Source organism: Mus musculus, chromosome 12 (genome assembly GCF_000001635.26).
Source record: "Mus musculus strain C57BL/6J chromosome 12, GRCm38.p6 C57BL/6J".
In the NCBI taxonomy this organism is placed as follows: Eukaryota; Metazoa; Chordata; class Mammalia; order Rodentia; family Muridae; genus Mus; species Mus musculus.
In genome coordinates, this window is record NC_000078.6 from 70822347 (window position 1) to 70848226 (window position 25880).

General features: G+C 43.2%; 1 protein-coding gene across 4 annotated transcripts in view; it reads left to right on the forward strand.

Annotated features, from left to right (window-relative positions):
• The first annotated feature begins 3109 nt into the window (after window positions 1-3109).
• Window positions 3110-25880, forward strand: part of Frmd6 (FERM domain containing 6) — a 76779-nt gene continuing 54008 nt past the window's right edge. Inside the window, exon 1 of one of the 4 annotated variants that reach the window (XM_006515978.2) lies at window positions 3110-3227. The gene's annotated coding sequence lies outside the window, so the exon portion shown is untranslated. Of the gene's footprint in view, window positions 3788-25880 lie in introns of all 4 variants that reach the window. The other 3 variants (XM_006515977.4, NM_028127.3, XM_006515979.4) reach the window with 3 other exon arrangements.

Below are 25880 nucleotides of genomic sequence, written 5' to 3' on the forward strand. Positions count from 1 at the left end.
TTTGTGTCTACATGTGGATCTTAAAAGACCCAGCGCCGGGTTTCAGCTCTTGATTCCTCAATGGCTCTCTGAGAACACTGAGAAATCAGAGAAAGGACAAGAATTACCACAAGTTGAAGTTAATCGGGAATACATAGCAACACCTTGTTATAGACAGACAGACAGACAGACAAACAGACAGACTAAATTCGTATTCCTCTCGACTCTCAGGACGGTTGTACGGTTATCATGCTTTAAAAGAAAGGCATGCTTCTGGATGCTCTCTTACTCTGAGTCCCTACCTGAAAACATTCTAACCTCTGACCCCCAAGTATTTCTCCATTTAATATGGGGATATTACAAATGTTCCAAAGCCACGTTTCTATAATCCAGGCAGTACATAGTCGTTGCTAATCTCTGGGTGATCCCAATATGCTGACAGATTTGAGAAGGACTGGTTCCTAGGCAAACTTCTGTTCCCACAGTGTCTGATGTTTTTCCTGGAGGCTCCAGGCTGAGCACTGCTGCTCCAGAGCATCTCTGTGGCACCACTGAGGATGCTGCAGCTCTGGAACAGCACGCCCATCCTCCCAATCTGCTGTAAGATTCAGGGGGGTCTTTAACCTTTGAACCCCGGGGCTAACCCTATGCTCCATTGTTGGGAGTACTTAATACACCCATGGACTAGAGCCAAAGAAAAACAACGCGAAAAATGATGATATGTAAGTGCTTCTGAAAAAGTAATCATTGAAGATGTGCACGGATGCATCACTTGGTGAAGTATTCCACTTCAGAGAAACATCTCATCGGACCAGCGAAAATAAACTAGATCCCATCGTCAGAGGATAAAACCAGACCACATACAGACCTGCTGCATTCTTCATTGTAAGGAGCACATTAAGAGCCCATCCTGTGATAAGAAACACATCCTTTCTCAGTCCCCTTTAGTTGGCTGCATGCTGCTTCCAAGGGGCATTTTATAAAGTTTATAAAACCAACTTAGATAGCTTGAAATGGTTTACAAAAATATATCATGTAAGAGTGATTATTGTGGTCTTCACACTGTTAATATGACCATTACAATTCAGAAAAAAAAAATTTCACATAGTAAATTTTACCACAATCTAGCCCTGGACAATAAGTCTGATCTCACACTTTCTTTTTTTAAAAAAAGCTCCATAAGATACTTTGCTCTTTGGGTTACCTAATTGCTTTATAATCACAGTTATGTTTCACAGTCTAACAATATGCTGGGGTTTTTTTCTCTGCTAGATTCTCATATATGAAACCTGAAAATAAGTCAGATTTAGGAAACTTTTTTCCAAAATAGTACTATGTTTCTTGTTTGTATGCTGGTTTATCTCATTAGACAGCAGTTGATTACCAATTAATACCCAATTTGCACTCATCCGGAGTAAATATAAAAAGAGAGAAAAATATCTTTTTTTGTACGTGCTCACACTTGTGGAAGCCAGCAACAACTTACTATTCACGGTCTCCAAAATGGAAAGGCAATTGAAAGGTCTGCTGGATAGTTGTTTTGGAGTCTTTTGTTTGTTTTGTTTTGTTTCCAAGACAAGGTTTCTCTGTGTAGTCCTGGCTGTCCTGGAACTCACTCTGTAGACCAGGCTGGCCTCAAACTCAGAGATCCACCTGCCCATCTCTGCCTCCTGTGGGTTGGGATTAAAGGTCTGCGCCACCATGGCCCACCAGGCTGGCTGGCTAGTTTTTATGTCAATTTGACACAAGCTAGATTATTTGGGAAGAGGGAACTTCAACTCTTGAGACCTGCCCCCAACCACACTGGCCTTTGGTGAATTTTCTAATTGATGATTGATGTCAAAGGGCCCAGCTCACATGGAAGGGAGAGGGGCTACAGTCCCTGGCTTGGTGGTCCTACATACATAAAGAAGCAAGCTGAGCCTGGCCGGTAAGAAACACTTTTCCACGGCCATGCCGGGTTTCTGCATTGAGTTCTTGTCTTGATTTCCCTCAGCGACGCAGTGTGACTTGAGAGCTGTGTGCAGAAATAAACGCTTTGGTTTGGTTTGGTGTTTAATCACAGCAATCAGCTATTTCAAATACAGCTTCTATGGGGTATCAAGTGTTCTTCCTCAGGTGTCTGCACCTACATGAAAAAGCTAGAATCTCAGATTCTCCTCACTGGAGCAGCACCATCCACAAAACACTTAGAAGCTTGTAACTGTGGGTGGCAGTGCCCCCACCACACACACACACTTAAGCTGCTAGACACCTAAGCAGGTCCAGATAGGTGCAGCACAAACAAGTGGACTTCGCTTCTTTACCCGACTACCAAAAGGAGCAAAGAACCCTCCATTCCTCTTGGGATCTTTGGGGTTATTGAAATCTTCTAGGGCTGTCTTTTGCACTGCTCACAGCCAAGCCGGCAACCTTCACCAAGGGTACACATCATTTTGAGGGCCACAGGCAGCGGCTGTTTCAACCTGGGGAGACAGACTGAGCGGGGGCGGATGGGCTTAGGCGGCACTCACAGCCCACATGCAGGATAAAAACCGTGAGGTCGAAGTGGGCGCCTGACGGGAGGGGGATAGAGGAATCACGAAATCTCCTCTTCTCGCAGGGGCCGCCCCAGTTCAGATTTATTAAGCCGCAGCTCACGTAAAACAACCACCCCCAGGTAACCCGTCTAGGCCTGTGAGGGAGAGGCTAGGGACTAGGGTGTGCGGGAGGATGGGGGGGGGGGGGGCATGAGCGGAGAAGGGGACCATTCCGAAGGAGGGGAGGGCGGACAGTCTATTACCCTCGCACCGAAGCCTCTGTCCCTTTGGGAAAGGCATGCAAAGCATATCTCACTCTATATAACCCACTTGAGCCCGACTCGGTTATCCGATGTCACCCGCGTCCCCTGGTCCCTGGGTCTCTTCACCCCTCCGCAGGACTCTTGGTTGGGTCCGGGGCGGAGCGGGGCGGGGCGGGGGGGGGCAGCGCTCCACGTGCAGCCGCGATCACCCCAGCTCTCTGCTTCTTCCGCTGCTCGGTCTCCGCCTTCAATTTGGGGCGGGGCGGGGCCTCGAGCAGGGAGGGCGTGTCTCGGGCGGGCCGTGGGCGTGAACTCGAGGGGGCGGAGCGGAAGGCGTGGGCGGGGGGCGGGGCAGCTGCAGCGTTGGTCTGGCGGCAGCAGGAGTGCTGGGAGCTGCGAGTAGGCTCGGCGCCGCTGGAGCAGACGCCGGTTGTGAGTCGGAAGCCTGGCGCTGTCGACTTTGGAGGTACGCGCGGGAGCGGGCGCCGGCCTGCTGGCCCCCTTTCTGGGACGGCGCGCCCTGGCCGCCGCTGTGCCCCCTGCTGGTCTAAAGTGCGATTCCCGGCTTTGCCGCTCTCGGCGTCTTTCTTCTTTCTCACGGGGCTCTGGGCGTCGGGCACCGGGCGGGCAGGTCGCCTCTCCGCGAGTTGGAGCTCGCCCACGCCGGGGCGGGAGGCCCGGGGCCCCCGGGCAGCCTCGGCCGCGAGGGAAGCGCGGAGCTAGGGGGCTGGGCTCTGCGTTCCTGCGCCCCGATCTCCGAGACTCTGGCTCGAGGGGTGCCTGCCTGTAGCGCCCCGTCCGTAACTAGCTGGGACGAGCCGTGAGTCCCGCGTACCCGAGCGATGTGCGGTATTGCCTGTTGTGCGCGCAGGCCGGACAGCCCACTTCGGGAAGGCACCCCAGCGCGTCTGTCCGGTATCCCCGCCAGTGCCTAGTGTGGGAAACCCTGAAGGGGGCCTTGGGGACACACGAGTCCCGGGTGCGGCCTGCAGAATTTTGGTTTCTGGAGGAACTTAACACGACCAGGTAAAGGAGACCACTAGCCTCCCCTCCGGGAAAGCGGGGATGTGGACAGCTCGGGGCCACCCAAGTGAAGTCTACAGGATTTAAACAACACTTGGAGTTCTAGAATGGCTTAGCCTGATGGTGGAGCGCTTTCTTAAAGGCAGGAATGGATGGAAAGCTGTCAAAGCAAGCACATTTAAAGTTGAGATAAAAGCTGGAACAATTTTCAGACCGTACAGTTGTGTGGCTAGTGTCGGAAGAAATTCTGGCTCAGTGGCCCCCTTACACCTTTGGGGGATTTGTTTATTTATTTATATAAGCGGCCAGTCTGTTTTGCTAGCATTGCACCCCGGGAGCTGTGTAGTGCCCACTGCGAGGAAGGAAAACTTGTGCAAGGATTCTCGGCGCGTTTGAACGTGGAAGGGAAAGCGTACCTTGCCAGATTTTCCACGCATGATTCCCCCCTTTCTTTGGACCGAGTGGTGTTTGTTTACCGGTCTTCGAAGCATCCACCTACATTTAGTTTTTGCACGAAATACCCACTGTTGCCACAGTGTGTAGTTTGGGGATTAGAGAATGCTTTTGGAGAAAACTGCTAGTGGCTTCATTTTCCAAGAATGTAAGTCATTTCCTTTCTGTGGTTTCAGGGAGTTGATATTTCACAGCATCAAAAACTCTGTGGGGAAAATTTTCCGTAATACATCTGTCATTTAAAAGGCCTGTGACTTTTGAGTTTTCTTAAGAACAGAGCATAAATTTAGGCCCGACTTTGTTGAAAGGACAAAAAGAGTTTTTGTTTGTTTGTTTTCTCTTATCCCGAATCTAGAGCATTGAGAGTGCTGTAGAAAGTTGTAACAGCCAAGACCTACAAATGGCTTGCAGGATGGAGAGTGGGGGAGGGGAAGAGAGCAGAATGGAGCAGGAAAACAGATGCCTTTTGCTTCGGTCCTTTGTAGTAAAACTTCTAGCACCTAATCATTTTCCTTGGGTGTGGTTTTGAGAAATTATAGTTTTACGTTAAAAATGAGAATACTCCACAACTGGAGGTGGTTGACATGGAAATGTGAGGGTTTTAAGGGGAGGGTATGTTTATAAACATACTCACTTAATATTTTATAGTAAAGGAGACCTCTGGTAGATTATTGGATGGCGAGGGTCCCCCCGGGGATATCCTATATCAAGTTATCTGCAGGATATCTTCTCCAGAAAGCAGACTGACTGTAATAAGAACTACCCCCCCTTTCCCCGCCCACCTACCAGCTTTGAGTGGCTTACAGAAATACCTGCGATCTGACACAGTCACAGCTCTTGCAGGGCTCAAAACATTTTGAGCCAGGCAAATCTTCTGACTTTCCCATCGCTTCCTTTTTGGGGTTAGCAGGGGTTAAGACATCAGTTTCAGATACACAGTCTGAGGGTGTAGATTTGAGATACCCCGAGCTTTACAGGAAAATACCCGAAAGCAACACGGGCAGGCTGGAAGCCCTCCTTTTAAAACAAAATGCTCCCGTATGCTATACAGGTTTTTTAAAAATCTGCCATTCAACTGGGTTGGCTGAATTGGGGGCTGTTGGAGACCATTCCACATTTAACTATGCTTATAAAGCTTTTGGCTTTCAGAACTTATGACATAATGGGCTGTGTAGCCTTTTGTGGCAGTTGCTTGGAATGCAGGTTTCAAATAGAATTGTTTTGGACAGAGTCCTCAGTTTTTAAGAGTTCTGTGTAAATGACTCCTGTCTCACAACTAAGTTTCTGATAAAAGAATTCTTTGTAGTTTTCAACTTGAATGTTTTACGTTTTGATTTCTAGAGCCGTGTTTTCTTTCTTTTTCTTTTTTTTAAATAAAACCTGCAAACAATTATTTTATTACATGAAAGCCAGTACCAAGAAGAGATTAATTCAGTCCAGATGTAGAAATGTATGTGAATTGTAGGTTTGGGTGATCTCAACAAGTTTGCCTTTTGTTGATGAGGCTGTCTGGATCCCAGATGGCATCCACAAATTATCCCATAGGCCTGTTTCTGAATTGAAGTCTGAATTTCATGGGCTTTCTCCAAAGTCGCTTTAATGTTATTTTAAATCTTCTCAAGAGTAGAAAGCTTTCTGGACATACGCAGAGAGGGCTATTTTCCTGTTATTCCTAATTGAGCCTCATAGTGACCTAGTGTAGTACATGGAGTCTGTTTCTGGATGTAAGAGCAGGAGGTATATACCCTTTAGGGTAACTAGCCTTAAAGAGGGTTGGTTTTAGTTATTTGAGTCTAGCTTTTCTTTTCTTCTCTTCTCTTTTCTTTTTTTAACGGGAGTTGGGGCAGGGGACAAACAAATTTCAGGTGTTTACAGCCTTCAATAGAATTCAGCTATAAGAGTTTGTGGCTTCAAGTTATTTTGTTGTTTGATTAACCTCAACCCTCTGCCCCCTCCTTACTCTAAACAAGCACAGTTTAAATGAGAAAATTGAATGATTGTTTTCCGAGAGTCAGGGTTCCTCTCTGCAACAGCCCTGGGCCTGGAACTCACTGTGTAGACCATGGTAGCCTTGAACTGGAAGAGAACTGCCTGCCTCTGCTTCCTCTGTGCTTGGGTTAAAGATGCCCACCGCCACACCGGGCCAGACTGATACATTTTTAACCAATCCATCAGTACTCCACACAAGCTCTGATGGACATTTCCAACCTCCTGTTTTTAGGAAGTCATTGTATGATTGTGGGGTTTGTTTTGTTCTCGTTGTTTTTGTCTTTTGATTAGTTTGTTTTGTTTTGTTTTGTTTGTTTTTTGAGAGAGGGTCTCACTATATAGCTCTCTGGCTTGTCCTGTGTAGACCAGGCTAGCCTCAGACTCACAGAGATCCACCTGCCTCTGCCTCCTAGTTCTAGGATACTAGGATGAAAGGTGTGAGCCACCACCTCTGGCTTTTGTTTGGCTACATAACAACACATTTGGTAACTTTGCTATGTTCTGGTTATGTGTGAAACATGATTTCTGTGAAGGTGTTTTATGAATAGTGAAATTTTAATTAAAGCCCATCTTCTCTAAAGCTGAGCAGGAAAAGTGGTATTGCTGGCTTCTCTGGCCAAACTCTGGATAGGGGATAGTTGAGAGGGCTTTTCAGTTTGCCCGTTGTCCTGGAGAAGGGCTTTGCTGATCTATGTAAGTAAGAAGAAACAAATTAAAGGAATAATTTAAGAGGAACTAGGTAGCAGAATATTGAGCACTGGGTTACTTGAAAAATTTAAACTTAGAAGGATAAATAGTGAAAAATCAATGCTGAAGTAGGAAGAACTTTTTATCTGAAAATAGAAATTAAAAGAATATCTTTCTAGCTGGGCAAAGGGCAAATTCGGGAATTGATGTGCCTAGGGGTCTGTATACAGCCTGGAATGAGCTGGCAATTGATTGTTGTCCTGGAAACCTTGCCTCCCTTAATGTTGATTCACCAGTTTGCTGTTAAGTGGTGTGTATGGGCTGACTGTCATTACTACTCACCCCCACCCGGCCACATCTCCTGTTAAAGAATGGAAACTTTTGTGTGTAAGTGCTAATGATTATACAGACATTTAATTGGTCAGTAGCATTTTAGAAAGCTATTAATACATACTTGATAAAAACTGGGACCAAAGGGTGCTTCAGTAATGCTGACGAGATTAGGTTTGGGGTGGAAGTAGGCACTCTGCACATCTCATTATGTTTCATGATTTAGTAGTGTAATTACTTCTGGTGCAAGTTTGTATATGGCCACTCTTTGTATGCATCGAGTGGAGCCATCGTGCAGTATATCAAATTGATCAAAGAAAGATTACAGAACACCGAGGAGAAAAAAAGAAAAAGAAATTGATCTGACAGCCAGCTCTGTTGCTCCAGGAAGAGAAAAATGTGTTGAAACAAATTCACAGATGAACCAGCTAGAGTCCTGAGAAAGAGAAGGCAGTGCTTACCTGGGGCTTCCCCGACTTTGTCTCTAGCTCAGCATTTCTTACCTTTCTTTTCCCCAGTCTGCATGCCCACTGAGGCAGAGTTCAATTAGTAAGGCAGTAGGGATTCAGGCATTAGCCAGGTGACTGTATTTATCATGTACCCACGGGGCAAGATTCTGATCAAAAGTGTCAATTTAGATGGAGAGTATCCTTCGTGAGTTATTCTTAGATGCTTTCCAGCAAGCTTGTGATTTATAGAAAATGATGTCTTATATTAGCACACCGCCGTGGCCTCATGGGAGAGAGAAAGTCTTCCCTAAAGTAAAGTAAACTCAGGAGCTGGCTCTCTGGTCACATTAATAGAAATGTAATTAATATCCTCCCCACAGGAAACAGCATGTGCTGCACAGTTTCAGGGGCTGGCTGGCTTTCTTTCACACCTTTTGGTCCTTGCTGGTCCTTTTGGTCCTTATTTCTTTGAATCTGTTGCTCGCTTACTATATATGCTCGGAGACATGCACAACTCAGAATCACCTGGCACAAAGCTGTCTGGGCCAAGAATGATCACCAGTCCAATTTCTTATCTAATAGGTTAGTTTTAATCTGTTCTTAGATGTCATCTAAATGCAGTTACATATAGGTTGCTTGGGTTTCTTGTTTCCCTTTGGAGGGTTGCGTGGTGTGTCTTCTTTAGCCCAACAGTGTCACGTTATACATAGAAATCGGTGTAAGCGTTGGCGGTTAGTATGTCTGTTTCCGAATTCTACTGACAGACACTTGGATAGTGTGGGGATGATACGTAGTGACTAATCTTCTGATGACTCCAAAGAAATTTGAGTACTTCAGAATTGAGAGCATAATCTTAACATTAAAAGCAACAGAAATAACTTAAAAATAGGATATGGAAGGATGAGAGGGGCAGGAGCAGCAGCCACACTGCAGGTTCAACGTGGAGCTCAAGGTTTATGAGTTACAGTTCGAATCGTGTCAGCCAGACCGTGGCCACACTTAAGCTAAGCATCAAAGATAGGGAAAGGGGCCTTAGGTGACCTATCAGCTAACCATCGGGTTTTTAGAGGTGGAATGACTCAGACCTCGTCTCACCCTAAGGACCATGTGAGCTTCTCCAGACCTGGTGTAGTCCAGCCAGCAGCTAAACAGATGGGCTGCTGCCCAGACTAGTGCAGGTTCTGCCCTGCTGGGGAGAACACAGGGCTGGAGCCCCGTCCTTCTCATTCTCATCTGCCAGGAGGCTCAGTGCCTAGAGGGTGATTGCCCTGTTCTGATTCACTCCACACTGCTGTGTGTCTGCTCAGATGGTCCGACCTGTCAGTCAAAATGGATCTGTAGCAAGATCAAGTCTCAGTTCCTCTCTCCCCCTCCACTGCTGTTCTCCACGCTGAGCTGTTGGGATTTCTCTCTTTCCACTTCTCCATCCATCTCATCTTTCTCCTGTCTAGGCTGGCCAGTGACATGTTGGATTGTAAATGCTGAGTGCGTATTTTGAGGACTGTCTTTAAAATCATGTATTTATTTTTTATTTTATTTTATGTACATTGGTGATTTGACTGCATGTATGTTTGTGTGAAGGTGTCCGATCCCCCTGACACAAGAGTTAAAGACAGTTGTGAGCTACCACGTGGGTGTTAGGAGTTGAACCCCAGTCCTCTGGAATTACATACAGCCAGTGCTCTTAACCTCTGAGCCATCTCTGCAGCCCTGTAGAGGACCTTTTAATTTGCTGCTGTTTCCCCTGTTTATGCTTTTCCCCTCTCTGCAGTTTCCCTTTCTCTGCATCTTCTCCCCCAACAAATAAATGTCCTCAGAACCATCCAGTCTTCACCAAAACCAGTGTTGAAATTCTGACGTTGAGTGCTGCGGCCCTCCCGGGAAGCGCTTAACCAGAACCCTAGGGCTGTGATCTCACTGAGAGACCCAGTGATGAAACCAAGAGCTTGGGAACTATGGGTACACACACCCACACACACACACTCACACACACACACACACACACACACACACACACACACACTCACACACTCACACACACACACACACACACACTCACACACACACTCACACACACACACACACACTCACACACACTCACACACACACACTCACACACACTCACACACACACACACACACACACACACTCACACACACACACACACACACTCACACACACACACACACACACACTCTCTCTCTCTCTCTCATGTCTCCCTGAAGAGTAGAGGACATTTTCATGGTTCCAGGCAAAGTATAACATTTCAGTTTAGGCCCATGAAAAAGGTGGTAGTAGATGATAAAATCACAGAAAGTTTAAATGAGAGCACGTCATCCTCGGCCCTGTTGGAATGAGGTACTGCTCTCAGCAGCACAACGTAATCATGCATACTCTTGGGAATGTTCAGATACACTGACCAGAGATCTGTAGCCTCTGACGGATGCCCAGTAAACTCACAAGAGGAAGTCATGATAGCTTGAGCAGTGGATAAAAGAGGCAGGGAAGTAAGATGGTAAGATGGGGGGTTTTCTTTCTTTCTTTCTTTCTTTCTTTCTTTCTTTCTTTCTTTCTTTCTTTCTTTCTTTCTTTCTTTCTTTCTTTCTTTCAAGACACTGTACAACCCTGGCTGTCCTGGAACTCTGTACCAGGCTGGCCTCAAACTCAGAGATCCCCCTTTCTCTGCCTCCTGAATGTTGGGATTATAAGGGTGTGGCCACCTCTGGCTGGCTGATTAGGACTTTTTTTTTTTTTAAGTTAGCATGTATTTGTTTTACACAGTGATAGGTTTCAAAAGATATTTCCATTCCAGTGTGTCACATGATTTGGCTTATATTCACCCCTCCCCCTCATGCCCTTCCTTTACCCAGCTATTATTGCTTCTCTCTTTATGTCACAGACACATAAGAATTTCATATATGTATATGACATCTAGGGACCATGTATTAGAGAAAATGTGGTATATGTCTTTCTGACTTTGCTTAATCTCATTTAATACAGTAATGTCCAAATTCCTTTCATTAACATGCAAATGACTTACTTTATGATTAAATAACACATACACATGGGGGGGGTTGTCAGGGACCAAATTTTCTTCATTCATTCATTCATTCATTCATTCATTTGCTGATAGGAAGGCACCAGGCAGACTCCACAGCAGGCTGTCATCATGACTGTGTGTCTCTAGTATGCTGACCCAGATTCCACTGGGTAGCTTCAGAGTCACTCCCTGGCATCCATGCTCTGCTGTTCTCTATTGGGTAACAGGAGAAATCACCTGTGCTTTGCATTTCCTTCTCTTCTGTAAAATGATGGGTGATAGAAAGATTACCTGCCCCACAGGGTTCTCGTGATCGGTAGATGAAATGGTACATGCGAGACAACCAGCCTGGCTTTGGGCATACAGTAAGCGGTCAAGTGGTTTTAGCTGTTATCAAGAGGAAACTACATATGGGAAGATAAATAGGCTTTTTAGAGGTTGCCTTTGTTTACTGCTAGTTCATCGGATTTTCTTCTCAGGAAAAGCAGGCAACAAAACCTAGTGATATCTATTAAAATATTGGGCAGTTTGTGCTGCAGGAGGGGCAGCTGGCCTTTCCCACTGATCACTAATTGATGGAAAGAAGTTCCCCTACCTCCTTCTAATGGTATTTGCCTTTACAGATATCAAACAGTAAATCCACATATTAAAAATAACCTCTTTATGGTCACTCATATTGGGTAAAGTACTTTCAAACTTAAGAGTGGCAGAGGACCCTGGTTTCTGCTCATACACCCTGTAGAATTTCCCATGAGCCCCTTTAAAGAAAGCTCCATTACTGGGATGAACAGTTGTTTAATACATATACATGCATGCACACACCCCAGTTTATATACTGTGAGTCAAACCCTTAATGACTTTCTGTTATTGGGCCCAAAGTTTAAGATTTTTAAAGCCATTCATTCAGAGGAAATTAATAGTCCGAAAGTTTCAGAGGGAATATTTAAGCCAAGAGGAACTTCACTTAAGCACATTGGGAAGATACATTTACATCTAAACAGCATAATTACAAGCGCAGCTATGGGCCAGCAGGACCCATGCTGTATCTTTCTCATCTGCTCCTTGGGAGTGAGGGGTGCTACCTCACATGGCCTGTTCCTGTCTCCGCACTCTGAAAACCTCAGACTTGGATAAACTGAACACTTCAGAAGTGTACACTAAGCCCAACAGAGAGCAGGCTTTATGGAGTGTTCAGAACTGTGCCAGGGAGTGGCTGCAGCTCCTGCCAGAGTTCACCTGGGTAGTGAGATACATGCACACGGAAGGGGATTAGATGTTTCTGGATAAGAGATATATGGAGCCTCAGTTATCAGATAACGAGCAGTGTTGCTCCAGTAATGGGGAGGAAGCCAGTTGGAACTCCATCTCAGGAACTTCCTGGGGATGTGGGAAAAGCTTCAAGTATTACAAGGAAACTAAGTTAAAATGGTGGAACGCTTAAATTCAGTTGTTCATCTAACATAAAACGCAGCCAGCATATGCCAGTTTGTGTTGTAGGCCCCAGAGATGTGTAAGTGAACAAACTAGAGAAAGAAAAAAAAAAGCCCTCTCTTCGTGTTTGTCATTAGGAATGAATAGTAAGTAGAGTACATTTTATGTGCGAGAAGAAGGTCATGAGTATGAAACAAAAGGAGGTCAAGGGACAGGAGAGATGATGGTCCAGGGAGATGGGGACATTCCCGCTGAGGTACGGACACTGTTGTTGGGGTTATGTCTAGTAATTTCGTAGTGAGTCGGTAATGCTGGGAGTTGAAAGTGTGCTTAAATGCACCTGATTGACTGAACAGCACAGTGCTGGGGAGACTGTGGGAGGGGTCTTGGGATCATTTGCCCTGTTCAGTCAGTATCAGGAGACTTGTCTTAAATATCACCAGCCCCGGAAACACCAAAAGCCAAAGTTTGGAACATTTTATTGTATATCAGTTTTTACATTACAGTAAACAACAACAACAAACCCCTCAGATTTTCTACAGTGTAATTTAGCAAGATTGGAAAGGTGAGTTGGTGAGAACCATGCAGAAGGTCTGAACAAGGCATTCCAGCAGGGGGTGGGGAGGACGGATGGAGTAGGCTCAGGTGGACAGAGTCTGAGAATGGTGAGCAAGAAGAAGAGAAGAGGAAGTCAGAAAGCTCGGTGACTCATCAGGTAGGGCTTGCCCAGGCCATTAGAAGGACTCTGGTTTTTACGCTGAGTGAAGTAAGGGAGCTATGAGTGTTTTGAACAGAGAGGGTACTTATGACTTGATACGAGTGCCAGCTAGAGGGGGACAGAGGATGCAGGAGTTGTCAGAGGTAGAAATAGGGTGCCAGTTTGCAGCCGTTGTCAGTAATCCCCCTGGGGAGAAACAGGCAAGAAATCTGTAAGAAACAATAGTGGTCTGACCATCTAAGCCCTGAGATCAGGCAATCAGGCTCACACCAAAGCCTTTTGCTTCATTGTGCCAGTGCCCCAGATGGGCAGGATTCCCGGAAGCTGTTCTGAGTTGTGTCTGACTTCTGAGTGGAGAAGCTGAAGAAACGGTCGGCTGTATGTGATTCTGGAGTCCAGAGGGAGGGTCCAGAGAGTTTGGCAATTGCTGACAGGATGTAGATCCAATAACTTGTGTAGACAGAGAAAGACCCACGAACCAAGCCTTAGGGCAGATAAGTATTTATAGTTGGTAGAGAAGAAAAGAAACAGTTCAAGATAGCATTAAGCCAAAGATCTTACACACATATTTCCAAGGGAGTGGGTCCTTCATTGAGTGTTGATGTTGTTACTGACTCCATTGAACACACCATGGGCAGAGGAACTGAATTGTTTTTCTGTTTATGGTGATGTGTAGGATCAATGTTAGGATGCTTTATCAACAGATTGGAATTTAGAACAAGCTACCAGAAGGATAGCTGGGAATACTCCTGAAGACAGAACTTGGAGCTGAGACAGAAGGAAGGACCATCCAGAGACTGCCCCACCTGGGAATCCATCCCATATACAAACCACCAAACCCAGACACTATTGCATATGCCAGCAAGATTTTGCTGACAGGACCCTGATATAGCTGTCTCTTGTGAGGCTATGCCAGTGCCTGGCAAATACAGAAGTGGGTGCTCACAGTCATCTATTTGATGGAACACAGGGCCCCCAATGGAGGAGCTAGAGAAAGTACCCAAGGAGCTGAAGGGGTTCTTCAACCTATAGGTGGAACAATATGAACTAACCAGTACCCCCTAGAGCTGTGACTCTAGCTGTATATATAGCAGAGGATGGCCTAATAGGCCATCAATGAGAGGAGAGGCCCTTGGTCTTTCAAAGATTATATGCCCCAGTACAGGGGAATGCCAGGGCCAGGAAGCAGGAGTGGGTGGGTTGGGGAGCAGGCCAGGGGGAGGGTATAGGGGACTTTCGGGATAGCATTAGAAATGTAAATGAAGAAAATATCTAAGAAAGAAAGAGAGAAAGAGAGAAAGAGTCTCCAAGAGAGTGAGTGAGTGGTGTCACACGTTACTCTGAGGTCTGAGGTCAAGTGGGGTAAGACTGGAGAGTCATTCTTTGGACTCTTGAAGTCATTCTAGCCCAAGGCAGAAGCTGTGGTAGTAGTAGGGGCATGGACAAAAACCAGTTGGAGAGGGCCTCGAGAAAATGAAAACTTTACACAAGATAACTATTGTTTGTAATTCTGTGGCTTACACAACATTTAATATTGGTTGTGTATATATTTTAATATGGGGGAGGATTTCAGAAATCGGATTGTTGGAAGACTCGAGGGCTTCAGTGCTCCCCTCTTATGGTTAGTGATTGTCTGGTTTGCAGATTGTAGGTCGTCTACTTACTGAAATAGGAAAACCATTCTAATGCAGTTTTGAAGTCGAAAGTTGAATGTCTTTGACTAAAGACTATGCTGAAAGCACTTTATATCACACTAATTTATCTGTCCAACAGTCTGTTCTTGAATTCAATATCTGAGTCCTTTTATAGAAAAAGAGCTGTGTGTTTTCAGGTGGCATTTTCTGAGATGGTGGTAGGTTTGGGGTATCCAGGCTGTGCATAGAACCCACCAGCCTGGAAGTCCTCGTTCACAGAGTGGGTTAGAGGTATGGGTTCTCAAGAGCCAAGACAAATAGTAAACTTCCCTGTAGTGTTTATTCTATATTTTGTTAATGGTTTTCATGATGATCCTTATTTTTAAGCATGTGATTAAGCAATTTTTATAATTCTGTATTTTACATCATAATTGGACACCAAGAATTTTCCCTTCCTGGAATTATCTTTGAATTATAATGCTGATTTTATGTAATACTGTCATCAAAGTGAATAACCACGTCTCTGATACTAATTACCTTTTCTTTCTCTAAGCTTATTAAATACTAATGCTTGGGCTTTGAATGTGCAAGGATTGTTTTTGGAGCATTAAAAGCTTAAGAATGATTGGGAGAGTTAAGACTTGGTTACACGTATTTGAATATTGTTTGGTAATAAAAGATTCTTTAGAAAGTCACTAATCGTAGAGAAATGCTGGAAAGGGCAAAGACTTCTCGTTAGCAGTGGGCGACGGCACATGGTTTTTTTGAGCAGTGGAGCACCACTGATTATAGCCTATTTCTAGTGGACTGTGGCGTAGGCATCTAATGTCAACATTCTCTTAGCTTCTGCTCGGTCGACACTTTTTTTTTATTAGCATTTTGCATGTTTTTTCAGCTGAAGCTTACAAGTCACTCTGCAGTTAGTGAAGTGGTTATAATTGACTTGTAACAGAGGAACACACAAGGCCAGTGTGGAAGAATTCCACAGTGCAGTATTTTCCACGGTGGGTGCCGAACTTTAAGCAGATTTCGAAATCACTGTTAGGTTAGGTCTCTTCTGTCAGGGACTGTAGGATGCTCTCCAGATCTCCTGGTGTGGGCTTTTGCATGCCAAACCAAAGCTGCATGCCTGAGGCCCACCGGCAAGATTGGCTGTAGGCATAATTTAGCTTTTAACACTTTTATTTGCCAACATCTAAAATTTGGGAAATTTGGCATTTAAAAAAAAATTGTATTTTATGCCTTCCCTTGAGAAGTCAGAAATCCTGGCAGTGGCCTGTTGGCAGAGCATAAGAGTTTCCTTCTCTGTGTGGCAAGCCCCACGGGGCCCAGCAGAGAGCCAGTGTCCACACCAGCTGGCCTTGAGTTGCTGCTTTCCTGCTCCATCCTCGAGGCTGTGCGCCTGCTGGGCGGGTGCTCTTCGGAGCCGGTGTCACTTCGGAGCCGTCAGAGGTCTACTTAAATGGTCTTCCCCGTCATCCTGTCTGACACATTAACTCCATGCTGCTCTCTCTTCTGGGTCTCTCTCCAGAATCTGGGCTCTGTGCTGTTGCTCCTCACAGCTGAAACCCGGCACCTGCCACTTCGTCCAGTCATCTTCCTATGCATCAACCCCACTCACCCCCGCCCCTATTCATTTTTTGACAGCAAAGACCATATGATTTACTAGCGCCAACACATTTTATTTTAAATTTACTAGGTTAGCTGTTTTGATTGAGCTTCTGGTATGTAGTACTCTATAATTATGCTGATGGCATAGAACTAGAAAACAGCCTACTGTAAAATCTCCCTCAAATTGTACTTTCTAGATATGTTATTCCCCGTCCTTTGTCATAGCCTCTGCATAGGCTGCTGGGAATCCATTCACTGACCCTTCAGCCACCTTCCATGTTCTACTGTATCAGTGTGTGGTGTTTCCAGATAAATGAGTCACACTGCCTAAAACCTGGGGGGTGGGCCGGGCCATCTTAGTGATGAACACTGTCACAAGTCCTAAAGTTTTCTTCTTCTAAAGTTTTCTTCTTCTTTTTAATTTATTTATTTTTATTTATATGAGTACACTGTATCTGTCTTCAGACACACACCAGAAGAAGGCATCGGACCCCATTACAGATGGTTGTGAGCCACCATGTGGTTGCTGGGAATTGAACTCAGGAACTCTGGAAGAGCAGTCAGTGCTTTTACCCACTGAGCCATCTCTCCAGCCCAAGTCTAAAGTTTTCATCCATTTGATGAATAATGTGTACATTATGGTGCCTACTCCTAAAAATCTTACATTCTAGCAAGAAAGATAAGATTGATTGATTGATTGATTGATTGATTGATTGATTATTTATTTGGTTGGTTGGTTGGCTTTTCAAGACAGAGTTTCTCTGTGTAGCCCTGGCTATCCTAGAACTCTCCCTGTAGACCAAGCTGGTCTCAAACTCAAAGATCCACCTGCCTCTGCCTCCCGAGGTTTTTTGTTTTGGTTTTTGGTTTTTGAAGACAGGGGTTCTCTGTGCAGTTCTGGCCATCCTAGAACTCACTCTGTGCGCCACCACTGCCCGGCTCTTTTCTTTTCTTTTCTTTTCTTTTCTTTTCTTTTCTTTTCTTTTCTTTTCTTTTTTTTTTTTTTTAAGACAGGGTCTCACTATGTTTTCCTGGCTGGCCTAGAATTCACTATGTGTGCCAGGTTAACCTTGAACTCACAAGTTTCAGCCTGTACCTACTGATGAACACCTTTAATCCCAGCACCTGGAGGCAGGGGCAGGAGGATCTCTGAGTTCCAGGCCAGCCTGGTCTACATAGCGAGTCTCAGGACAGCTAGAGCTACACAGAGAAACCCTGTCATCTTCAAAACAAAACAGTAAAAGAAAAAAAGGATACAGTGAGATCTTACAGCAGACCTTAAAATAATCAGAATATAAAAACATAGACTTTGGGAGAAAATTCATGAAGATGTAATTCCTGTAACTGTCAAAACCAGGGGGTGGGGTTTGAATGTTTAAAGAAGGAAAAACAAATTTCCAAAGAGATTTCTTAGGCTGTTGTCATTGCAGCAGTGTTAATACTTTATGACTCCAGAATTTGTTTGGTGATTCAATCTCTTTTTGAAGATCGAATGAAAGACAAAAAGAAAATTAGGCTGTAAATGTAAGACAGCTAATTTGCAAAGTAACTTATTTTGATGAATCTATTATTTCAAAGACATTCATAGTAAGGACTGTTCTTTCTGAGATGAGAGAAATAAAGATAAGTGAGCGCCCCTCCCCCATGAGACATGGGTGGCACCTTTATTTAGTGAGTCCAAGCTGGTAACTGAAGAGTGCCAGTGTTTTCCCCATCTGATTTCTTTAGGAAGTGATGAGACCCATGGAGAGGAATGTTTGTGTATATTCCTTCACCACAACCGGAAATTGCTCTGGTTTTCTTCCAATGAAAAGAGAATTCTCTGCTTAACGAAACCTATGTGAATGCAGTGTTAATGTTTTCATAGTAAATTAAAGTCAGCTTCAGGGGGCCAGTTTGACATATTTTAAGGAATTCAAGTTACTCATAGAAGGTGATTTTTTAAATAACATTTTAAAGCCTACTACTTCATATAAACCTAAGATTTTCAAATGTAACATTAAAAATATTTTTTCAAAAATCAAATTAAGGAACAGTTCACACACACACACACACACACACACAAATGTCTAGTGCCTAAAATTTACAGTAAATTCTAATTGAATATGTTTAAAATGAAGCCTTTCTAATCACAAGAGTTCATTTCAGACATCAGAAAAAGGACATTTAGACGATTTGTAACTCACTGAATTATTTGCTTTTACAGGTGCCTAGAGAAACATTAAAAGAGAAATTTCCATGAAGTCACAGAGTAAAACCTGGTCCAGAAAACTAATGGAAGTGACCCAGATAGAGTAGAAAATTGCCTTTATCAATAGCCTGTGTGCTCTTAAGTAGGCCTGCTTCCTGAGAAGTACGGTGTTAGGAGCTTGGGAATGAGGGTGGTACAGAGAGAGATCTAAATTAATACGTTTTAATGCCTGCTTAGATAGGGTTTTACTGCTATGAAAGGATACCATGACCAAAGCAACTCTTACAAAGGACAACATTTAGTTGGGGCTGGCTTACAGGTTCAGAGATTCAGTCCATTATCATCAAAGCAGGAGTATGGCAGCGTTCAGGCAACCATGGGACTGAAGGAGCTGATAGTTCCAGGCAACTAAGCAGGCAACTAGGAAGATCTTAAAGCCCACTCTCTCAGTGACACACCCAGTCCAACAAGGCCATACCTCCTAATAGTGTTACTCCCTGAGCCAAAAGTATACAGACCATCACAATGTATAACCAATTTTTTTGTTGTTGAATAGACATCGAAATAGCATTTTAAATTGCCTAAGAGATTGGAAAGGCTGTGAACTTTTGTTTGAGGCCTTGGGTGTGCTGCCTTGGAGCCAGCTAGACTGCGTTTCGGGGCACCCTAGTTGTGGTGAAATGGTGTGGTGGTGATTCCTGCATGTGTTTTCTGGTGCTGCACAGTGATACTGTTGGGAGGTCTTTGTGGCTTTGCAGGTCGGCAGCAAGCAACTTGACAACAGATAGATCCTGTCCTCTCCTTCTTGCTCCTTCCCTGCCACCTGGAGCACAGCTGGGTCTTGACTCATGTCCAGCAGTGTCACTGAAAATTTATTCCTTCCGAGCAGTGTAAGGTCATTCAACTAGCATTTGGGTTTACACCTTTAGCAAATCACCATGTGACCTACTGACCCATAAGTGACACAAACAACTACAGAGAGTGTGTTCTTTCCTAAGTCTGACATATGAGTAAAATCTGTGGTCTTGTAACAGCAATATATATTCAGCTCTTAATATTGACATTGGAAAAAAAAGTAGAAAAATTGTTCCTTAAATATTCAAAAGACCCTAAGTAGAGGCTGAGCATTTATGACTACCAATAGAGGCAAACAAGAGAAATTATTTGTGATTTCTCAAAGTAAGATCGGGTATATTGGAATGTCTGAGATTGGGGATGTTGTGTGACAAAACTTTTCCTGGGGAGATGCAACACACATCTCCTCATCTCAGATACAGAACCCACGAGAGACCAAAGTACCAACACCACCAAAGCTCAACTTGGTGAACCAATGAATTTTATAGGGGTTACTTGCAGGAATCTGGGTGAGGGGTTACTTGCAGGAGCAGAAACGCCTGGAAGACAGCTGCATCATCAAAGCCCACCCCAGCATGAGTGAGAACTCACAAAAGCTGGGAACCTAGAAATTGACCTGGAAGCAAAGTACAACTCCTTAGGAGCAAGATACATATTTATTTAATGCTTAAATTCCCTAAATAATCTGAGAACTGAGCCTGAAGACTTCTAGTTAGACAAACAAAACAGCCGTAAGACAGACCTTTGAGGGGTTAAATGACTGGACACCTTTATCTTGTGCGGTCATTGTCAACAGCAGAGCTCAGTACTCTCTAACAACTGTACTGCCCTACCACTACTCACTGTGTTTGATAAAATAATTGCAGTATATGAAAAATGGGCACAACACTTTTATTCCTACATTTTCTCTCTCTCTCTCTCTCTCTCTCTCTCTCTACATACACACACACACACACACACACACACACACACACACACACACACACACACAACACACACATACACATACATATATATTGAGGTAGGTACTCACTGCATAGCCTTGGCTGGCCTGAAAGCACTACTCTACTTAGAGCTAGCCTCTAACATGCCACAATCCTGCCTCAACCTTCCAAGTCCTTTTGGTACCTTAAAAAAGTCAATTTTAGTTTCTACCAGATACAAGCAACTTTTTTTTTTTTTTTTTTTTTTTTTTTTTTTTTTTAGCGCGTGTTGATTTTGCCTGAGAGTTTTATTTCAGTCTAACTGAGGCCCACCTTTTCGCACAGTTTTCTGCTTTTCACAACGGCTTCAAGTTGACACAGAATTCCAGGTCATTGACCTTTAACCACAAAAAGCAAAGCCCCGTGTAAAAAGTTACACTGTGGATCCTTTGTCGGATGCAGTGGCTACCTTGTTACTTTACTGAACTGACTGAAAAAGGAATCTAGAATGAAAAGTGTTTTGAAGTGATTCTACATTTAAGGATTAGACATTAAGTTCAGGGACGTGATCTACTCTACAGCTTCATTAAAACTGGGCTGCAGAAGGCTCTGAAGCCATGAGATAATTTAAGTACTGTTCTGTGGAAGTATTTCTGCCATATACCTTTTATGGGACACTCGCTCGCAGATCGCTTTGAGAATTAGATCGCTTTGAGAATGAGAACATCGATGGCTCCTCTCAACATTTATTTGTGTGCCAGAGATTTTGCTGAAATTCAGAGATGAGCCTGGCACAGGTCATCCAGAAAGCAAAGGGAAGCAAACTTACACAGTGGTAGCAGCTCTCCTGGGTTTGTTTGAAAAGAAATTACCTGTTACCTATTCAGAAGTCTTGCTCGGTGGTAACTTTTGAGTCTTTGTTTTATGAAGTTGCTGGTGTCCCGCCTTTTGGGGTGCTGAGCTGAAGTGGAACCCAGTGTTGGACAAAAGACTGAACATCTCCAACCTTGTAATATTTGCTAACTGGAATGGGGGCTAGAAGCTCATGGCTTCTGTAAACTTAATACTCTTGCTTATTCCATGGCTGAAAACTGCTGGCTTCTTTAACTCTTTGTGCTTAAATAAGCACTGGGGAAACTTAACTGCAAGAATTCTGAACAGATAAAAGATCATCTCGTTGTCACTGCTCTCTGCTTCAATAAGCACTAAAAAACTTGACTCTTAATAAAATAAATAATCTTACTTAAATAAACACTGTAGAATTACGAAAAGGATTTATTGCTAATGCTCCTTTCTCTGGCAAATCAGAGTCAGCCAGAAGTCTCTCACTGGCCGAGCAAGAAACTTGGAGCTTGCTAACTCCTTTTGAACCAGAGAGAAGAGAAAAGAAAGGAAAGGAATGAAGTTACTCACACAGAGAACATACACAAATGTGCACGCACACGCGCGCGCGCGCGCGCGCACACACACACACACACACACACACACACACACACTGGTTAAAGTGGAAAATGGCTTCACCACTTTATTGCTTTCAGCCTTTTTATAGCTTTTAGGCAAAAATCTCTGTGTAAGAACACCTCATAGATAAAATGTTCCATAAAAGGGGAGCTACAGAAAAGTATCAATAACCAAGATCAAAGCAGTGTTTCATTCTGTAAGCTTATTATAAGTTCAAAGCAACAGTTTTTACATGGTCTTATTATTTTGCATGCCTTATAGTACATACTTGTGGCTTCATCCTTAAACCTAAATGTTTTTCCTTAAACACAAATTTATCCCAAGTCAGTTCTCTTTTTAGTGTAATTATAAAAGCTCGTTGTATTTCTTATTATGCAACCTTTACTTACTATTATGAGTAGTGGGAACATTCTATTAGTGATTCTAACTTTATTACAGCTTTCTAGCAGAACAGCTAAAACCATCTCTCAAAACTTTCTTCCTAAGATCATTTGAATCAAATCAGGAATTTCTATAAACTCATTAATTCATTTAAGCAGTATTAATTCATGAAAGTTCATCTTTATGTTGATCTGCAGGAAGTCTGCTCAATAGGGTAGGCTAATGCCCAGGAATCCTTACACTATGTAATAGTGACAGCAAAGGCAAGAAGCAATCCTGAGATGAACTCTTGGGGCCTTGCCTCTCAGAGCTCATCCATTACAGACCATGCAAAGATGATGGGCCAAGACGGGCAAAGATGGTCTCCAGGAAGGTCCCCTTCTAGCCTTGGCCTTTCTTAGATGGCACTTGACATGAAGTGGCCTTGACTTCACCATAACTTTCTGCATTTCCTTCTAAGGTTGAGTTTCAAGCTCAGGGTTTAAGATAAAGCCCTGGCTTTACCAGTTGAACTGATTTTACACTATATCCATTCATACATTTCACATAGAACAAGAGGTTTGAGTTAATAACTGCTGTTTAACATATAAACACTAGCAGATGTAAATTCATTTTTAAACATTTTAACTTTCCTATGACAAATTGCATGCATGAAAAATAATGTTTACAAAATTTAAGTGGATAATTGAGCTTTGGCAAATGTAGTCACTCATGTAACCAACAAAACAACTAAAATATAGAATATCTTTGTCAGGACCAAATGTTTACCGTGGCCCCATTTTAACTAACCCTCCCCCCTCCCCCGCCCAATCCCTTTTTCACCTTGCTTTTATACATGGTTTCTTCTGTCATTTAGTATAGTGTGTTTGAGGGATATCAAGCTTTGTTAGGGATTTCAGTGAACATGTTCGTGAGTGATTTTTTTTTTAAGACAGAGTTCTTACTGTTTTGAATATGTTGCCCACACAGTAGTTCCTTTTGCCTTCTTGGGGGCATTGAGCTTCTCACTGCTGCCTCATCCATTCCCCTGCTGATGTAGGATATTTGCATTGTTTCATTTTGGAGCCATGATGAAGATACCATGAACATCCACATTCTTTTCCTGTCTTAGTTGCATGTTATACAGATATGCAACCTTAATAGAAACTGTCTAATTGTTTTGTGCCATTTCAGGCCTATCAGCAATGACCAAGAGTTCTTGCTCCGAATTCTCACTGAGTCTTGGTATTGTTGGTCTTCTGAGTTCTATGTGTATGCAGGGTGACTCACCATGGCTTTTATTCATCTTCCTAGTGACTGATGATGCAGACCATCATCTCAAGCATGTGTCTCAGCTGCAGTAACCATTCAGATTTATTGGCATAGTTTTTTTAAGCTGCCGGTTTTGTTTAGTTACAGGAGCTATCTGTGTTATATTTTTTAGGCTTGTTTTGAAGCAGATGTTCAATTTTTTTTCCACTTTGAAGATTTCTTTATCTTTAAGGTGACTTTCAAAGGACAAAGTTCTGTGAAGGTTTTGTTATTCTTTTGGTTTTATTATTCTTGTTTTGGGGTGTTCTAAGAATGTCACAAAGATCTAAATATTTTCTATAAGTTCCAGGAATTTATCTTTTTTTAAGTTTAGATCTATAACTCATCAAAAGTTAGCTTCTGTATAAGGACAATGATAATTTTTCCATGTACTTTCAATACTGTTGATAAAAATGTATTCCCCATTAAATTAATTGAGCACTTTTGCCAAAAGTTAGATAACTTTATACAGGTTTTAGTCCTGCACTCTTTATTCTGTTCTGTTGAATATTTCTGATTTTGTGCAGTTCCATTGACCTATATACCCATCCTTAGGCCCATATTATACTTTTGGCTATTGTATCTTTTATAACAATTCTATGAATGAGATAGTAAGACCTACTTTGTTTTAAAAAAAAATTTTTTTTTGCTAATTTTGGATTCATTTGTTAATTTTTGTAAAGAAAAAACACTGCAAAGTTTAAATTTTTTATTTTTAAATAATTTGAGAACTACAATAAATTCCAAAAAGAGTAGTTCCATTGTGGAACCCTTTGATAGCCTCTCCACTAGGAGAAAATAAAAATCTCATAGCTATATATGCTTTCAAAACCAGGAACTTGACATTGACGTAAGACTGAATATTCACTGTGCTTTAGGCTTAGAGTAGGTATATGTTGTCCTGGGTTTTGGGGGTAAGGGTGGATTTTGTTTTGATTTTTTGAGACAGGGTTTTTCTGTATAGCCCTGACTATCCTGGAACTTGCTCTGTAGACCAGGCTAGGCTCAAACTCAGAGATCTGACTGCCTCTGCCTCCCAAGAGCTGGGATTAAAGGTGTGCACCACCATGCCCAGCTTCATCTTTGCCCTTTATATCTTGCTGGATTTGACACACCAAGTTTTGTTAAGGGTTTTTGTTAAGTATGTCCATGAAAGATATTGGTCATTTTGTTTGTTTTTCTTATAATGACAAGGTTTTGGGAAATGCTGGCCTCATAAAAATAATCAGGAAATGATTCTCTTTAATTTCCTGAAAATTTTGTATAGAATTGGCTTTTTTTTTTTTTTTTTTTTCCTTTAAACATTGGTGATTGTTGGAGGGACAGCATCTGATCTTGGCATTTTCTTTGTCAAATTTTCCTAGAAATTTGTTCTGTGTGATAGTGGTGTATTCAGATAGCCTGTTTCTCAAGTGAGCTCTGGGGGTTTGTCTTTTGAGACATCTGAACATTTCAGCTATGTTGTTGAATCTATCAACTTCAATTGTCTGTGTTAACTGCCCCAGTTACCAGATTTTGAATTCAGACTCTGTTCTAGCATGTGAGCTATTGTTTGGTCCTCTGAAGATTTGTTTTGAAGCTTGTAAGGTATTTTAAGAGTTGCCTTCAGACCACAGCTATTTCAGATACTTGCTATGGGGAGGGCCTTCAGAGTAAGCCCTCTGTTTCCACACATGCTAGAGGGCTGTTCTCCCTGGCTAGTAGGAGAGCCATTTCCAGGTGTCATGAATGCAGGATTTTTGGCCTATTGCTCTCTGAAGATCCTGGCTCTGGCTCTGTGGGAGTCCCCTCCCCCCCCAACTCCTACTCCCGCACAGCCACCAATCAGTACTTAGCCAGTGATTTCCAGCATGTCCCCCACCCCAAATCTTTGGCCCTCACTTTGTGTCTCTATATCCATTGGGTGTTCTTGTGCTGCCCCAATCCCTGCCTTCCTCTGCCGCTCCAACTCAGATCTCCAATCTCATCTGAGTGAGACAGAAATCAGCAAGAAGGAGAAATTTTTACATACAGTGAGGTTTGTTTTGTTTTGTTTTGTTTTTTGTTTTTAATCTTTAAAACTCCTCAGACTAGAAGAATTACTCATGAAAGTGTGGAGAGCTGAGTATTCGGAGGTGTTTCATGCCTCATTTTCTCTTGGGCTGATTTTGAGGCATGGTTCCAGTAAGTACTCACCTGCTGATGGAAATCTGTTTACAGGTCACCCAGAGTGTCTCACACAGACACCATGGTAAGGCTGGAATGAGGGGCTGCTGCCAATGGTTTATCACTAATGTTGAGAACCTGGAGGGCAGGCATCCTTGTTCCTGTGCATTGGTGGCTTGGGAAACTGCCACTCTCTACCCTCAGAGAAATCAGTCCCAAACCCTTAGGTAGATTGCGTTCAATTGGAGGATGGCTTTTGAGAGAATGACTTGTCAGGGGATTGTCTGATATGGAAACCCAAATCGAAGGTGAAATGACACTAGGTAACATTTCCAAAATGTTCTATGTGAGAAAGAATTCTCACCCAGCTCTCCACAGTAGAAAGCTCATCGTTACAGGTGATGCGATTTCTTAACTCATTCTCCATCCCCAGGTGCTGGCCTTTGAAATTGGGTCCTAGCATACACCCTAGCCTCTGAGCCATATCTCTAGTCTAGACACCCATTCG